The sequence below is a fragment of the Neoarius graeffei genome, chromosome 6, assembly GCF_027579695.1.
Source record: "Neoarius graeffei isolate fNeoGra1 chromosome 6, fNeoGra1.pri, whole genome shotgun sequence".
In the NCBI taxonomy this organism is placed as follows: Eukaryota; Metazoa; Chordata; class Actinopteri; order Siluriformes; family Ariidae; genus Neoarius; species Neoarius graeffei.
In genome coordinates, this window is record NC_083574.1 from 21,600,925 (window position 1) to 21,620,180 (window position 19,256).

Consider the following 19,256-nt stretch of genomic DNA (forward strand, 5'->3'; position numbering starts at 1 on the left):
ACTTATTTTTCCATACTGTTTGAGATAGTCGCCGATTTCATCATCTGTAGGAGTACCAGACAACCCACTGACTATAAGGGAGTTAGGACCTTTAATACCCTCCCTCTCAACAATCTCCATTTCAAAAGGTCTACCAAGAATCAGGATTAATGGCTATAAGGTTCAAAGTATATTCTTGTTTTTGCAATCAAATGTGACGTTCATGTATGGCTATAATGGTCCATTCACAGAGCTCCTGGCTGGCACGCCAAGTTTTTTATCTGTAACCCACTTATAGTAGATACACTGAATTACTAGGTTCGGAAAGAGCTCAATTACCATAGACCTGAATAGCCGAACAATGAACAACACCAACCACGAAGTAAATTGCAAAAGTAAACTCTTTTAGTGAGTACTGTATAACAAAAGTTTACAACATTTATATAAACAATGATATGAAAAATAACAAAGGAAATAAAATGGTGCCTTTAAAATAATGAGTCTTTTTTCCCTTAGTACCAGTACTGTTTTGTTTGTTTGTGTTCCTTCCAAATGTTCTTCTAACAGGGTGATTAGAGTCACGTGCTAACTCTTTTGGGTGTGTAGCAATCCTGCCACCCAGGTTAGCCCTACCACCAATTGGAGTTAGTGACGAAGAACCAATCCAGCTTCTTTAGGATCTTTGGGAGGCTCACCATCTATGAATCTCAGAATGATCCCAAATCACTCCATCCAGGGATCTGGATCCTCTCCAACAGACTAGATGTTCCTATGGAGACTAGGGGTCTCCAAAAGACCTGACTGATGCATTTTGTTCCAGTGCTGAGCGCCGTTGGGGACTCAGCTCTCACAAGATGAAAGACGGTTCGTCTGTGTAACTGCTTGAGCACAGTGCTAAACGCTTCTGCTCAGCGGATTGCTGCCTTCTCGCTGTCGTGGCCAGAGTCAAAAGTAAGTGGAAAAGTACTGTGTACAATCTAGCCTCCTACACAATAGGCTGAACGTGCACGGTAATTGGTTGCTAACATGCTACCTGCCTTTCGTTTGGTTAGATGCAATGAACCCGAGTGCTGCCCTCAAGTGCAGTTGGAACATGTTGCTTTCAAGTGCAACACATTAAAGATATTTGAACACATGAAACAACTAATAAAACAACAATTTCCTTTTCAGGTTAAGCTTATGGTTTAGTTAACCAGGTTTTACACCTGGGTTACATTTGAGATGGTATGTCTCTGCATAGTGTGGAGTTCATAAATAAATGAATAATAATACTTTGAGATCAGTCGCATGCCATCTTTATCTGTACAAAATAGGTCTTATCCTAATAGTATAACTCACAGATATTATGATAAAGAGAAGCATACAATATTACCATTAATCAATACACACACACCGTTATTGACCTCTTACTAGGTACATGCAACAATTAATAAATGATCTAGAGAGAACTGTGATGATCTGGACAGAAAGTGGATATGAACATGTAATGCAGGAGCACAGAGTGAACACTGACCAGCTGTGATCTGAACATGATGGACAGCTTGTTTACAACTCAGAAAATGCCTGACAGTAGATGATGTTAAGAAACTGGCAGCAACATCTCGTACATCAGCACTGCTCCGTATTCCTCCACAGCGAGTGTATGTGTGACAGATGTCCATCAGCTGCAGGAGGAAAGTTGATCATTTGGCTCATGTTGAGATCACACATGGCTTCAGTTTGAGGAACAAAGAAACAGTTCTACACAGAGTCCTACATTTTTTTTTTATCAGAGTTATGGCAAGTGAAAGTGATTTTACTGAACTTGAAAAATAATGCAAATGGAATTCTAAAAAAAAAAAAAAGATTAAAAAAATGAAAGAAATCTTGTGAGAGGAGTTGATTTCAGAAGGTGAGTACCATTTCTAGGATGGACAGACGGGCATCGCCACGGTATAATCCCCCTTTGGGTCTTTCAGCCAGCAGGGAATAAAAACTAGTAAGCAATTCAGAGTCATGTGCACAAAGGGGTATTATGAAGTATAATTTTCCTTATTCTTTTATGACACCCCTTAGCAAAAAGTAGTACTTAAAGTTCATTTTATTAAGTATGCTTCAGTATAAGTATAGCAAGTATACTACAGACCATGTACTTTTAGTGTACTAGAAAGTATACATATTTAATACTTTTTCGGACTAAATTGGAACATTTCAAGTTTATAAAAGTATACTTTAAAGTTCATTTTAAGTTTGCAAAAGTACACTTTAAAGTATACAACAAGTACACTCATCTATATACTATCAATGTACTTGGTATATCCCTCTCGTATGCTTAAAGTATACCACAAGTACACTTATCGATATACTGCCATTGTACTAGTTATACTCTTCGAGCCCCTATTTTTAGTTTATTATTGTATACTTTAAGTATACTGTTATAAACGTTGGTTATTTCACTAGTTTACTTGTTATACTTTAAGTTTGCTTGGCATATTACTTGTAGCTTACTATTTATATACTGGAAATATACTCCTTAAAGTGCACCTGACACCAAAAAAACATGTTAATTTGTTAATTTCCGCCATATTGAGTTGAATTAAATGACAGATTTACTTCACACATCGCGCAACAGAATAGTAACAAACATCGTTTGAATGGCCCGCCACGCAGATAAATCGATATCATGGCAAGCCAACCCACGGCCGAGGAAGAAGGCGGATATGACGTCACATGCAGAACCATTGATAGACATTTTCTCAACTTCTCATTGTTCACCAGTGCTTTGCAAGTGAATATTTTTTGCATCTGAGTCGTTTATTTTGGTGAATATGCCTGCTCGTTGTGTGGCTGGATTTTGCTCCAACACCAGGGAAGCCGGGTATAGTCTGTATACCTTTCCCAAGGATCCCATCAGATGCGAAGAGTGGGCAAAACAAGTGCGCCGGACACGGAAACTGTTTGTGTAAGTATCAATATTTATAACAACAAAATGATATTTTCATTTGAAAACAGACCATATCTTGGGAGGAAATAATGTCAGGATAGCTTTGTGTATAAAATCAGTCTATCATCTAAAATTTCCAATCACCGACGATATTAGCGTAAAGTAGGAATTTCATGAACATGACCAGATTGAATGAAGTATGAGGTTTTATTTACATGTAGTTTACAGAGCCTTTGGTCACGAAAATATAATGAAAGATACTCCCAAATTATGATATGCAGTAATCCTGTTATATCATCACAAATTACAGATTGAATGAAGTCTGAGGTATTATTCACATGTACATAATATTATAGTATACAGAGTTCAGTAAAGTTGGAAAGATTATTGGCAGATTCAAACTTCCAGGATCAATAACTCTTAAGTGAAACGTTGTTAAAACACAAAACATGCATATTTTCAACCGTAGTAAGATAGACAACGAGCTACAACCTAACCTTCATCAAAACAAGCCATCCTCGGAGCCACACCAACAACATTAGTGTTTACAAGCAGCGCGCAGGGACCATCTACAAAGTGCAACACCGAAAAGAAACATTACAAAAAATATTCAATAACTTCACTATGATAGAGTGTAGTCACCAAACTCACTACACACTTCATTGATCCCCTACAGATTACACTACAACACTTACGTATTTAATAATAAGTTAAATTTAGGGCGGCACGGTGGTGTAGTGGTTAGCGCTGTCGCCTCACAGCAAGAAGGTCCGGGTTCGAGCCCCGTGGCCGGCGAGGGCCTTTCTGTGCAGAGTTTGCATGTCCTCCCCGTGTCCGCGTGGGTTTCCTCCGGGTGCTCCGGTTTCCCCCACAGTCCAAAGACATGCAGGTTAGGTTAACTGGTGACTCTAAATTGACCGTAGGTGTGAATGTGAGTGTGAATGGTTGTCTGTGTCTGTGTCAGCCCTGTGATGACCTGGCGACTTGTCCAGGGTGTACCCCGCCTTTCGCCCATAGTCAGCTGGGATAGGCTCCAGCTTGCCTGCGACCCTGTAGAACAGGATAAAGCAGCTAGAGATAATGAGATGAGAAGTTAAATTTATATAGCGCCTTTCAAGAAACCCAAGGACACTTTACAATTATAGACAAGGAAAAAATAAATAAATAAATAAAAATAATAAATAAATAAAAAGTCTACCAAGTAGGGGTCAGGATGTAATTCCCGTGGTGTAGCAGCCACAGTCCCACCAAAAGGCGCACAAAAACGAGTCCCACGTCTCCAGCACCGCCGCCATGACGCCGTCAGCAACATCGCTTGAACACCATGCCATGGATCCACAAAGCGAGCAGAGAAGCTCCACCATGCAGAGCGCTGGTATGTCCAAACCACCTGCACAGCTGCTGCGACACCACCGAGCAACATCGCTCTGAACATCACGCCAAGCATTAAAGCGCAGAGCGCTGGACAACCACGATGTAAAATGAGCAACGAGCTCACTGCAGTCCATAGCTGGGAGCGCAGGCATCGCCCACGGCGAACCAAGGCCTGGAGGGAACCAACGCCCAAAACTAGGTCCAGAGCTACACCACAAGCGGCGGACAAAACACTCAAACAAACATCAAACTACACAAACACACAGAAAAAAAATAAAATAAAATGAAAGAAAAAATGAAAATAAAAATAAAAAAAAAGTTTGGACAAATAATGCATTTGTCATAATTTCTGGGAATTTTTAATGGGAATATTAATCAATAACTTCACTATGATACAGTGTAGTGTCACCAAACTCACTACACACTTCATTGATCTCCTACAGATTACACTACAACACTTGTATCATAGTGAAGTTATTGATTAATATTCCTATTAAGAATTCCCAGAAATTATGACACATGCCTTTCTTTCAAACCAAGTGTTGTAGTGTAATCTGTAGGGGATCAATGAAGTGTGTAGTGAGTTCGGTGACACTACACAGTATCATAGTGAAGTTATTGAATATTTTTTGTAATGTCTCTTTTCAGTGTTGCACTTTGTAGACGGTCCCTGCGCACTGCTCTCACAGCCGGCTGCATGTCAACACTAATGTTGTTGGTGTGGCTCCGAGGATGGCTCGTTTTTACTGGCCCTGCAGTGGGTGGAGGAGGTGAAGCCTAGTAAAGCAGTTATTTGCTCAGATTCTATGTCTTCCTTAAATAGTGTCCAGAGTGGGAAATCTACATGCCGACAAGATCTCTTAGATGAAATTAACCATCTCGTATTTAAGATTAATCAACATAAAATTTTTATTCAGTTCACATGGGTTCCAGCTCATAACGGGGTTGAGGGTAATGAGAAAGTGGATAAAATGGCCAAAGAGGCCATCAAGGCAAATGAGGTTGAGTTAGAAGTCCCATTAAGTAAGGCAGAAATTAAAGTAATAATTAAAGACAACATCAACAAAATGTGGCAGGAGAGATGGAATACAGAGGAGAAAGGAAGGCATCTATATAATTTACAAAAGGAGGTGGTGTTTAGAAGGGGTGGTGAACTGAAACGACAGGAGGAGGTTTGGTTGACGAGGCTGAGGATAGGACACACAAGTCTAAATAGTGGGTTGTATACAATAGGGAAACATCATTCTGGGGCCTATGCACACTGTGGAGAAGTAGAAAAGGTTGAGCATGTTCTTATACACTGTACACAGTATTCCAGTGAAAGAGAGATGATGGGGAGAACATTAAGAAAATCTGTAACTACAGACAACTTATTAAGTCAGCCATTCACACAATCAGCAGTAACAGCTCTAACACAGTATTTAAAGGACACTCAACTAGCAAATAGAATTTAGTTTAGTTTTTTTTTTGTTTTTTTTAAATATATAATCAGTATCCTCATAATTGGTTTACGGGAAGATTTTTTTGTTTGGTTATCCTCGTAATTGGTTTACGGGAAGATTTTGTTTGGGTATCCTCGTAATTGGTTTACGGGAAGATTTTGTTTGGTTATCCTCGTAATTGGTTTACGGAAAGATTTTGTTTGGTTATCCTCGTAATTGGTTTACGGGAAGATTTTTTTTGGTATCCTCGTAATTGATTTACGGGAAGATTTTGTTTGGTTATCCTCGTAATTGGTTTATGGGAAGATTTTTGTTTGGTTATCCTCGTAATTGGTTTACGGGAAGATTTTTGTTTGGTTATCCTCGTAATTGGTTTATGGGAAGATTTTTGTTTGGTTATCCTCGTAATTGGTTTACAGGAAGATTTTGTTTGGTTATCCTTGTAATTGGTTTACGGGAAGATTTTTGTTTGGTTATCCTCGTAATTGGTTTACGGGAAGATTTTGTTTGGTTCATGGGACAATTTGGCTGGAGTTTCTCTAAGCTCCGGTGAGGTGGGACGAGGGCTGATAGGGCATGCCCGCCCTCTGAGCACCAATACATGTCAGGAAGAGCAAAGATTAACTCGAGCATACATCTCTTAATATTGTTAATATTCTACTCTATTCTATTTTACTATTTCAGCGAGAAGGCTAGAATTCTTCTGTGACCTTGTGTCTCACTGTGTATTGTACTGTTATGATAACACATTGCTCGAGACATAATATTGATATCTTTTTGAACATTCTATCAGGACGTGACCTGCTCAAGGTCTGACTACAGGCTCAGTTTTGATTTATTCTCATGTAAGCATTTGCAACGATTAATATCCCTTGAGATCACACCTCAGTCCGGTAGATGGCGGTAATACACATAGATTGTTAACCGCCAATAAATCGACAAAAGAAGAAGAAGATGGCTCGTTTTGATGAAAGTTAGGTTGTAGCTTGTTGTCTATCTTACTATCATTGAAAATACGCCTGTTTTGTGTTTTAACAATGTTTCACTTAAGAATTATTGATCCCGGAAGTTCGAATCTGCCAATATCTTTCCAACTTTACTGAACTGTATACAGAGTCTTTGGTCATGAAAATATAATGAAAGATACTCCAAAATATATTATATGTAGTAATCCTGTTATATTGTCACAAATTACAGATTGAATGAAGTCTGAGGTATTATTCACATGTATTCTGTGTCCGAGTCGGAAATCTCGCCTCCTGCAGGCAAATCTTCCAGATACAGCTCAAAACGATAAGGCAAAATGCCACCCACTGCTTCGTCTTCATGTAATCCGACATGTCCAGTGTCAACCTCAAAAAGGGCCTCAGTTTCAGAAGACTGGTCAGGAAATCGCTCTGTTTCGTCGGCCATAGCCGCATAGAAGGCCGAGTAGTTGTTCTGCATGTGACGTCACGGCAAATAAGGCGGCCACTGACAGCGGCTTGGTGCTTGGCCAGATTGATGCAGCTGCGCACAAAGAGTTTCGTTCTATTGGTGGTTAGTTCCATAGATATACATAGAAGACTAGATGCCTCACCGCGTATTCCAGAACGTCTGCACAGGGCGGCCATCTTACCACAGGCAAGCTTTTCCACAGAATTTGCGGTACACTGAGGTAAGACCATTGAGATGCTTAAATGTTTATACTCTTATCTCGCTGAAATTTTGACGTATATACAAATGGTTTGATTTCTTAAAACATTATTAATGTGGTTGTAATTCTGGGTGCTTGAACATGCTAAAATCATACCTTTTCTCTTCAAAAACGACTTACTGCAGCTTTGTCAAAGTTGTGTTTCATGCTAGGCTAGCTCGTAGCACCAAGTAATTTTACATGGAAGGTCATGAGATAATATTTTCAATAACTGAAGTTGCACTTGCACATGGTTTTCATTTTCGGGTTGGTTAATTTAAAACAACTTGCATTATGATTTCTAGAGGAAATTAAATTACTGACTGTGACGAGATGCCAGACTTCTGCGCGGCTTTCAGTTGCTCGAACCGGCGATATCTGGAAAGTAGGGCACGCGGGATCACCTTTCACCAGTAAGATAATACATTATTTTTTTAAGGATAATCGGTAGCATTATTTACTGTGAAATAATGTCCAATACAGTTCCTGATATGAGCAGCCGGGCGTTTTTTGTCACAAACTACCGTGAGTCGCTGTCACTGTTTTATACTATTACTTACTCGGGCAGTGCATTTGTTATTATGCTATGATGTGAGTTTACATTTGTTATTATGCTATGATGTGAGTTTACATTTGTTATTATGCTATGCTGTGAGTGCATTAGGTTTTTCAGGTGGATGAAGTATTTCTGAAGTTTCAGAAGTGAGTAAGCTGTTTATTTAACTTTAGCTTCCCCTACGGCCCTATCACATGTAAAAATATTTTCACTAAAAATTGGAAATAAATTGTATGGTTATTTGTCCTAAGGCCGCAGTTATCCATAAGTATGCAGTGTTAGGCTTCTCACAGCATAGGAATTTCAGCAAGTATTTTTTTTAAAACATAAAATGATTATTCATCATTAATATCATAAATACATACTTCCGTTTGTTTGTTTTTTATATAACAAACCAAACCGTTTGAATATCGATTGAAATTTGAGGAAGTTACAGTCATCTGAAAAGTACATATCGCTACCAACACAATGTAATGGGTAAGCCAGCTGTCTGAGGTAAGATGGCCGCCATGTGCGGACGTTCGACTTCGTTGACGGGCAACGGGGACGAGGCATCTAGTCTTCTATGTATATCTATGGTTATTTCTATCATGAAAGTGATCAGTGGTGTTTGTAGTTTTATTACAGAAACCTATTTTAGAACATAATTTTGCTGTCAGGTGCACTTTAAAGTATTCTTAAAGTTTACTCATACTCTATGTACACAACAGTGTGATGCATTTACAAAATCACAAGACAAAATGTTGAAAACAAGTTTGATATATTTTCAAACATTTCAAAAACAAAGACCTATGAAATCAAGTCCTTCCTTACTGGAGAAAATGAAAGGAAAAAGTGCACATTTGCATGTAAAAATGTAAACATAATGGTCTCTTGATCAATAAAGTCAAGTCAATAGTTTTTCTGTTTTTGTGTATGATTTTAAGGTACATAAAGATAATGCAATTGAGCACACATACTATATACTGTAAAGTTTTAAACTCCAGCATTATATTAAAGTATATTAATATATAAATTAAATGTTAAGCATGAGTCAATGACTTGACCTTATTATGCACTTGGAGCAAGATATACTAAGTATTAGTACTTTGTGGCAGAAAAATGTAAAAAGCATACTAAAGTATAAGTTTTAGTATTAAAGTATAAGTGTAAGTCTTAGTATTAATGTACTTAGTCTTAGACTTTTGTTTATACTTTTCAGTTGTAGGTAACACAGTCCGTCTAAGAACTACAACTCCCATCAACTAACTTCCGCGTTGACCTACGTCACGCCTGGGTGGAATTTCCTACGTCACATCCTCCAGGAAGCCATAAGTAACTGAGCAACACTTCCGTCTTTCTCTTTGGTGCTGTGAATCCCGTCGCAACTGGCGCGTTCTACAGAGATAAAGAGGCCGCTCACCAGAGCATCCAAGATACAGACGTCTTTCTCCCGAGAAAACGATTCAGCGTGGTTTTGTTTACCATTGGCCATGGTAGAACTACTTAAATCGTGCTATCTCTCTCTCTTGGTTGAGTTACAACCAGTTTTTGTTTGTCTATTGTCAGTAACGTTACAAGACTGCCACCCAAGCAGTTTAATTAAAAGTTAGAAGCGACCGGATTCCTTCTAACTAAAAGCGCTGTGCACATTGTTTGATCAGAGACTTCTCCTCCACGAACTATGAAGCGTTTGGACCAAGAAATCCTCTGCCTTCCACGGAATCGACTCACGTGCTCCTGTGGACTCCAAAAGTATCGGAGCATCTTCTCATAATCTTGCGTAGAGGCGAGATACTGAAGTAAGATTGGCATTTTTGGGCAAACTAGTCTTAGGAATTAGTTTTATGGAGTAGTGTGAATTTAAACTCAGGAACTGTTTAAGTGTGCACACTGATTTTGTGTTCCATCATTGTTCTATGTTCTCTCAGTTGTTTGTTTAATAGATAGGTTGCATGCTCTCTATTTCTTTCTAACACCTTTAATTTCATTATTACACATATTTTGACCTCATCAAGATTTCAGTGGATTTAGTAATGTTATGAGCTAGTGGGTTAGCTACCGGCTAATTCTTTGTTCTACTTAGGAACACGTGGTGACCCCTCCTCCACACACACACATCTTAGCTAGCAACCAAAGCTAACTCTTTTGTTCTACTTAAACACGTGGTTACCTCCCCCACAACACGAATACACCTTAGATAACATTCCTTTGTCTTAGCTAGCAACACAAGGCTAATCTTTTGTCTCCACACGTGGCCACACACACACACACACACACAAACACGCTCATCAAATATATGACCATATCATATTTGAATGTATTTCAATTGCTAATATTTAATTTTCTTACCACACACACGCGCGCGCACGTGCGCGCGCACACACGCACATGCTCATCAAGTATATGACCATATCATATTTGAATGTATTCAACTACTGTTATTCATCTTTATCTTTGTTATAATAAATTCAATTATTATTGAAACTGTGTTTATTTGTTGTACCGATATTTTTGAAGTTACCTAATCTCAAAGAATTCCAAGGTGCATATGAGTTATGTAATACGGTAAGTGATCATAATAATTTGGAATATACCATAATTTAGCTGTTTGGTAATTTATTATTAAGCACCAAAATTAAAGGTATTTAATGAGACTGATTTAATGAGATTGATAGTTGGGAGCGGCACCTACAATACCTGAGGGCAGTTCTGAGGGTGCTGAGGCATGCTGGGCTCACAGCGAACCCAAAGAAGTGTGTGATTGGGCGGGTGGAAGTACAGTATCTGGGCTTCCACCTGGGTCATGGGCAGGTGCATCCCCAAATTGATAAGACTGCAGCTGTTGTGGCCATTTTGTCCCAGATGGTGGGGGGGGAGCAGCGCCCGATGCTGTACATCAGCCGCAAACTCTCCATATGGGAGGGGAAGTACAGCACCATCAAGAAAGAGAGTGCTTGGCCATCAAGTGGGTGGTCCTCACCCTCCGTTACTACCTGCTGGGACACCCTTTCAACTTCTGCTCAGATCATGCCCCTCTCAAGTGGCTTCACCGCATGAAAGATGCCAATGCCAGAATCACCCATTGGTATCTGGCCCTACAACCATTTAAGTTCGAGGTGGTCCACAGGCCAGGGGCACAGATGATGGTGGTGGACTACCTCTCCTGGTGGGGGTAGGAGGGAGTCAGCTGCAGGCCGAACGGCTCCCCGGCCTGAGTCAGGTCAAGCGGGTTTGTGAATGGAGAGTAAAGCCAAGGAAGGTGAGTGGCAAAGTGGAAGCACCTGTTGTTAATGTGCTGTCTGTGTGTTTGTGTGTGCAGTGAGAAGGAGGAGATAAAAGGGGAGAGCAGCAGAGTGTGAAGATCTCTTCCCCTAACTGGTGTCTGTGTTGTGGCACAGATTGTATTTGTGAAACTGCTGAAAAGCGTGTGTTGGTTGGTTTTTGTAGTTTTGAAATAAAACAAACATGACCGTAATACCACCTGCCTGTTCCAGTGTCCACTGCATTAGGGAAAATCTTTACAGACTGCTTTGTCAAACTGTTCTGCAATAGTTTTGGCCACATCCCAGAAGGCAAAGAGATCAGATACAACTGCTGGCTGTCATGTAGGTGAGAAGAAACACATAGTATGCAGTGGAATTCTGCATGCTGGCAGCAGGAAGCAGATAGAATGAACCAGCACTGAAAGAGGCCTTTTGTCAGGGACTCAACCTGGAAGTGCTCACAGAGCTGGCTTGCTACAATGACAAAATGTCCCCAGATGCTCATTGATCTGGCAATCCATCACTACCAACTCATTTGCAATTGCCAAGCCTACCTTGAAACTACAAGCTCCGAGTCCATGCACTTGGGAAGCACCAAGTTAAGCCATAAGAAGCATAGAAGGAGGAAAACATGTTTCTACTGTGGAAATCCCAATCACTTTGTGGCTTAGTGTCTGACTTGGTCCAAACCCATCACTTCCTCTGATCAAATTGAGAGAACCACCACTGCCCATGGTACACCTGCTGTGAGTCTATTACACTTTCTGTCTTACCAAGCATTTACATTGAATGTACTGGTGTGGAAGAAAAAGCAGGCTTTCTATAAGCTCAAGACTGCATGTACCACAGCCCCAATCCTTAAACACCCAGACCCAGGCAAGCTCTTCATCATAGAGATTGGAGTGGGAGCCATGTTGTCACAGTACTTTGGAGACAAGCCCAAGCTACAACCAATGGTCGCCTTCTCCAAAAACTTTCACCTGCAGAGCAAAACTGCTGGCAGTGAATCTTGGCCTGGACAAGTGACACTACTGGCTTGAGGAAGCAACTTGTCCTTCACGATCTTCACTGACCACAAAAACCTTCAATATTTGATGCTAGCCAAGCTCCTGAACCCATGACAAGCCATGAGATTCATAATTTGTATTTCTTCCTCACTTATGGTGACAAAGCAATTGGCAGCCATTTTGCCAAGTTGCTCGAGGTCTTCTTCTTTTGGCTGCTCCCTATTAGGGGTCGCCACAGTGGATCTTTCGTCTCCATTGCTCCCTGTCTTCCGCATCCTTCTCTACCACACCTGCCACTTTCATGTCCTCTCTCACCATATCCATGTATCTCCTCTTTGGCCTTCCTTGTTTTCGTGTGCCTGGCAGCTCCATCCTCAACATTCTCCTTTCGACATGCTCTGCATCTCTTTTCAGGATATGCCTGTACCATCTCAGTCTTGCTAAGTTGCTCGAGGTGATTACCAAAAAATAGTCCAAATTTCTCAACCAATCAGCGCATATGTTTCTCGACCAACTTTGCTTAATGGAAGCCTTGCTGACCCATTCTATGACTCTCCACTCTGCATATGCACCACTTCCAGATGCAACATCAATATTTCATCCTCTTCAAGAAACTTTAGCTACAAGATCCACAGAACTCCTAAAACCTCATGAAGCCTTTAAATGCTCCAGCCATCTGAATACTTTCAGACACTTCTGCTATGAGCTTATGTTCAAAGCAGCATAAGAACTCCCAAATGCTCAAGTAACAAACTTACATGCAATCATTTTGATAACATAGGTGAGACTAATGCCTATATCTGACTAATAGTTCACATTTAGGTTATGTAATGTCTGTATTACTATTTTATTAATTTGGTTGTTATGAAAGATCCGGTTACACATTATCTCACACAGTAGGTGCACCATACCAAATTTCAGCTTGATCAGACTTACAGTTCCTGATAAACTGTTATTATAAACTTAGCTCCTCTCCCCTTATTTATGATCACACTCCAGACTACATATGACCTCCAAATCTTGTTCTGAATATGATTTTAATTAGGCTATGGTCACACTACAGCTTGTGGAGCTTTGCAACGGGTTATCGATGAAAATGAGCCATTTTGGTGGCAATGCATGGCGATGTGTACTTCGTACAGGTGAGCTAAAAGTTGTGGTCACATAGCAGGCAAACACTTGTGCCTTTTTTTTTTTGAGAAGACCTGGCATTTTTCCTAGGAACCATGCTCGAGGGTTTTGTACGTATTGGCTTCTGGCAGGAGAATGATCACCGATGCCTTGCTCAATAGATTTCAACAAGCTGCTTTTCAGTGTCAAAAATGTGTGACTCATGTTACAAAAAAGATTTTTAGATTAATGACCTACAACAGGCATTTTATCAAACTCATGTAAATTATTAAGCAGTTGGGTTTTTTTTTCAAAGGACATACACAACACATTTTAGAATTTATAGGCATCTCACTTTGATATTCAGCTTGGGTAACGAAACATACCCAAAGAGCAACAAATGAGATTTTGACAGACACTTGCATATTAAATGCCATCAGTAATTCACTGGTTGCATGTGTTAATTTGGCCTCTTTTTTTCTGACAGCAGAGCAATAATAGTCCTCAGTAAATCTTTTATGAGACTTGACACAGCTCTATGTGCACAAGAATGAAAAATAACTCTGTGAACAAAACAGAAAAAAATGTGGAAAGTTGGATTTTAGTAAGTTAGACTGAGCTTAAGTGTCTGTTAGCATATCAGCAAATATGTCAGTTTTAAGAAGTGATATTGAAAGCTTCAGGTCTGTGTACGCAAAGCAGGTATGTTGAGAGTAAATGGCAAAATAAAACTAAAATAAAAATACATGGATGTTATGGGTTACAAAATTTTAAATGCAGGATGTCAAAATATACCCTTATTATACAAATTTAATTAGCTATTTTTTTTTCTAACTGTAAAAAGAAAGTCACGGTCATGAGGCTATTTTCTGCAACATTTTTGGCATGATCCTTCATTTTGCAGCCCAAAATGATCAATGAACATAAAAGTATAATAGATAAATTTTACAGCTAAACAAAATAATTTCTTAGTATAAATTTAAAGTAAATTCCTTATACTATGTTTTCTGGAAAGTTACAACAAAGTGTGATACTTTCAGTTCTCGTCCATAGTCAGTTTGGAATTGGCTTCAGCTTACCCCTGCGACCCTGAGGGATAAACGGTATAGATAATGGATGAATGGTCTGATGGACATACTCTGCCAAGATATGTTTGAAGCCAATGTTGTAATTATAAAATCACTTTTAAGTGATAATTCTTTAGAGCTAGCTTAAATGTGAGCTGTAGTTTTTGCTTTTTTTGTGGTCAGAAATCTAATATGTGCATAAATATTCAATATCCCTTTGATCAACTCCTAGCCAGAGGATCAGCATAAATAAATACATAAATAAAAAAGGTGGCTCCATGTGATTGACACACTTTTTTCCCTCAATAACTATACAGAGGTGCTTGAAAGTTTTTGAATCCTTTAGAATTTTCTATATTTCTGCATAAATATGACCTAAAACAACATCAGATTTGTGGGAATATATCTGGATATTTGTGCTGGATTTCTTTCTGATTTCACTCTGAGGCCAAGTGCATACTACTGCATACTGCATTAATTAAAAAATATGTCATCACATGTCCATTAACACATGGTGAGGTAGAGAAACAAAATTTCACAGATTTTCAGAGCATGTGTCAGTACCAATCATGCACATCATGGCAATGTTTCACACATTTTGTGGTGATATATTGGTGTGAAGACTGTTTCTGTTACTGAATCATAACAAGCCCTCCAGTGACATATGCATACATCAGGGAATTTTTACTTTATAAGAGATGTGTTAACCACAGGACCTGCTCTACGCTATCCCATCTACGTTTCACAGACACAACCTTAAACCTTTTCAGATGAGATTCAATTTAATGTCTTTGTCCCTAAACAAATTAAAAGTATAATATATAGTTAAATTTAAAAGTTGGTGTCTTTCTTAATTTATGGGTTAAAAAATGTTGTTTTTCAAGGTTATGTAGCCTAAATAATACAGTAAGTGGGTTGACATCAACAGTTGTTGTTGTTTTTTTTTCTCTCTATTAGCAAGCTTCATGCTCTAGTTAATTTATTTGCATGTGCTTCATTAAAATGTCGAATGACTTGTAACATTTTGGCACTTTGCTACATCTCATCTCATTATCTCTAGCTGCTTTATCCTTCTACAGGGTCGCAGGCAAGCTGGAGCCTATCCCAGCTGACTATGGGCGAAAGGCGGGGTACACCCTGGACAAGTCGCCAGGTCATCACAGGGCTGACACAGAGACACAGACAACCATTCACACTCTCATTCACACCTACGGTCAATTTAGAGTCACCAGTTAACCTAACCTGCATGTCTTTGGACTGTGGGGGAAACCGGAGCACCCAGAGGAAACCCACGTGGACACGGGGAGAACATGCAAACTCCACACAGAAAGGCCCTCGCCGGCCACGGGGCTCGAACCCGGACCTTCTTGCTGTGAGGCGACAGCGCTAACCACTACACCACCGTGCCGCCACTTTGCTACATCTTAAAAAAAAAAAGGGTCCCATTCAGATCACAATGCTGCTGATTCGACAAGAGTTTGATGACATAAAACCATTTGATGATACAATATTATGATGATACCATAAACCTGTGATAAAAGTTTAAATGTGGGAAAAATTACAGGTTAGTCATTATTTTCTCTGATTTCATATTTGCCATGTTTTTTATGTCTTATTTTGTCACAACTATATTATTTCTGTAATGGATTATCTATCTATCCTCTCTCTCTCTCTCTCTCTCTCATATCAATCCTTCCATCCATTATCTGTAGCTGCTTATCCTGTTCCACAGGGTCACAGGCAAGCTGGAGCCTATCCCAGCTGACTATGGGCAAGAGGCAGGGCTGATTTTATATATAATCAGCCCTGCGATGACCTGGCGACTTGTCCAGGGTGTACCCTGCCTCTTGCCTATAGTCAGCTGGGATAGGCTCCAGCTTGCCTGCGACCCTGTAGAACAGGATTAGAACAGGATTAGAACAGATAGATAGATAGATAGATAGATAGATAGATAGATAGATAGATAGATAGATAGATAGATAGATAGATAGATAGATAGATAGAGTGGTGTTTGAAAGTTTGTGAACCCTTTAGAATTTTCTATATTTCTGCGTAAATATAACCTAAAACATCATTAGATTTTCACACAAGTCCTAAAAGTAGATAAAGAGAACCCAGTTAAACAAATGAGACAAAAATATCATACTTGGTAATTTATTTATTGAGGAAAATGATCCAATATTACATATCTGTGAGTGGCAAAAGTATGTGAACCTTTGCTTTCAGTATCTGGTGTGACCCCCTTATGCAGCAATAACTGCAACTAAACATTTCCGGTAACTGTTGATCAGTCCTGCACACTGACTTGGAGGAATTTTAGCCCATTCCACTGTGCAGAACAGCTTCAACTCTGGGATGTTGGTGGGTTTCCTCACATGAACTGCTTGCTTCAGGGCCTTCCACAACTTTTCAATTGGATTAAGGTCAGGCCTTTGATTTGGCCATTCCAAAACATCAACTTTATTCTTCTTTAACCATTCTTTGGTTAACGACTTGTGTGCTTAGGGTCATTGTCTTGCTGCATGACCCACCTTTTCTTGAGATTCAGTTCATGGACAGATGTCCTGACATTTCGAATTCCCTGGTATAATTCAGAATTCATTGTTCCATCAATGACGGCAAGCCATCCTGGGCCAGATGCAGCAAAACAGGTCCAAACCATGATACTACCACCACCATGTTTCACAGATGGGATAAGGTTCTTATGATGGAATGCAGTGTTTTCCTTTCTCCAAACATAATGCTTCTCATTTAAACCAAAAAAGTTCTATTTTGGTTTCATCCATCCACAAAACATTTTTCCGATAGCCTTCTGGCTTGTCCATGTGATCTTTAGCAAACTGCAGATGAGCAGCAATGTTCTTTTTGGAGAGCATTTCCAATCAGACACAGTCTCAGCATTTAAGTCTAGGCTGAAAACATATCTGTTTAGTCAAGCCTTTTGTTAATAGTGTTTATGAGGTAAAGGAGTAGATCTGGAGGGTCCTCAGGCATAGTGTTTTGGTAAACTGGGATGTATGGATGTTGTCAGTCCCCCACTCGCTTGCTCAGTCAAGTTTGTTGACTGTGTAGTGGCTGGCTGCTTTATGTCCCGGGGCTCCCTCATGCCCGTGTTACCTTCTGGCTCTCTCCTTTTAGTTATGCTGTCATAGTTAGTTTTGGAGGGTTCCCTACTTTTACTCGGCGCAAAATGTATACTGTTCCTACTTATTCAGGTGACATTGGGCATACCTAACAACCTGTGTTTTTCCTCTCTTTCACCCCCCTCCCCCCAAACATGTCAATCCTGAGATCGAGATGCTGACCTCTTCTGCTCCTCGGACCTGCCTGATCCATCCTGATGCCCTGTGCCTGGTTGGAGTCTCATCACATCACTCCCGTGGAGGACGGCCCCATATGGACAGTTGAAAGTCACACTTGGAAGACGCCCTGGACACTCACAGTAATGCTTTTATGGCTGAGGACTACAGTTGACTTGCTAACTTTAGGACTGCAGTTGTCATGAACAGTTTTGCACTCAAGTTTCCATCAGTGAAGAGATATAACATCAGTGAAACTGACTTTATGTTAAAACTGTTAATGTTATAGTCATGTTGGCTGTTGTTGCCCAAATGAGGGTGGGTTCCCTTTTGAGTCTGGTTCCTCTTGAGGTTTCTTCCTCATGTCGTCTGAAGGAGTTTTTCCTTGCCACCGTTGCCACAGGCTTGCTCATTGGGGATAGATTAGGGATAAAATTAGCTCATGTTTTAAGTCATTCAAATTCTGTAAAGCTGCTTTGCGACAACGTTTATTGTTAAAAGCACAATACAAATAAACTTGACAGCAGTGGCTTTCTCCTTGCAACCCTGTCATGCACACCATTGTTGTTCAGTGTTCTCCTGATGGTGGACTCATGAACATTAACATTAGTCAATGTGAGAGAGGCCTTCAGTTGCTTAGAAGTTACCCTGGGGTCCTTTGTGACCTCACTGACTATTGCACACCTTGCTCTTGGAGTGATCTTTGTTGGTCGACCACTCCTGGGGAGGGTAACAATGGTCTTGAATTTCCTCCATTTGTACACAATCTGTCTGACTGTGGATTGGTGGAGTATGAACTCTTTAGAGATGATTTTGTAACCTTTTCCAGCCTGATGAGCATGAACAACGCTTTTTCTGAGGTCCTCAGAAATCTCCTTTGTTCGTGCCATGATGCACTTCAACAAACATTTTGTGAAGATCAGACTTTGATAGATTCCTGTTCTTTAAATAAAACAGGGTGCCCACTCACACTTGATTGTCATCCCACTGATTGAAAATACCTGACTTTAATTTCACCTTCAAATTAACTGCTAATCCTAGAGGTTCACATACTTTTGCCACTCACAGATATTTAACATTGGATCATTTTCCTCAATAAATAAATGACCAAGTCTCATATTTTTGTCTTGTTTGTTTAACTGGGTTCTCTTTATCTACTTTTCGGACTTGTGTGAAAATCTGAATATGTTTGAGGTCATACTTATGCAGAAATATAGAACATTCTAAAGGGTTCACAAACTTTCAAGTATCACTGTACCTTAATCTGTAAAAAGAGAGATTCCTCCATTCAATAGTTAAATTTATTAGATAATTTTTTTTGCAGAAATATATTTTGACATATGGCCACAATGGGCAATCACTGGGGTCCAGTAACCTTTAGCAAATATCTCCCCTAATGACCAGTTCTTGCCAAGTTACTTAGAACAACAAAGAACCCATAGATGCAGAAACTTGATACTGCACATATCAAGTTTTGTGAGGATTGCACAATCAAAGTCATTCCCACACCATGTGGCTCATAGGGCGGCACCAATCTCCATAGCCCTCGGCCTCTCGCCTATTATATAGCTAGGGTTAC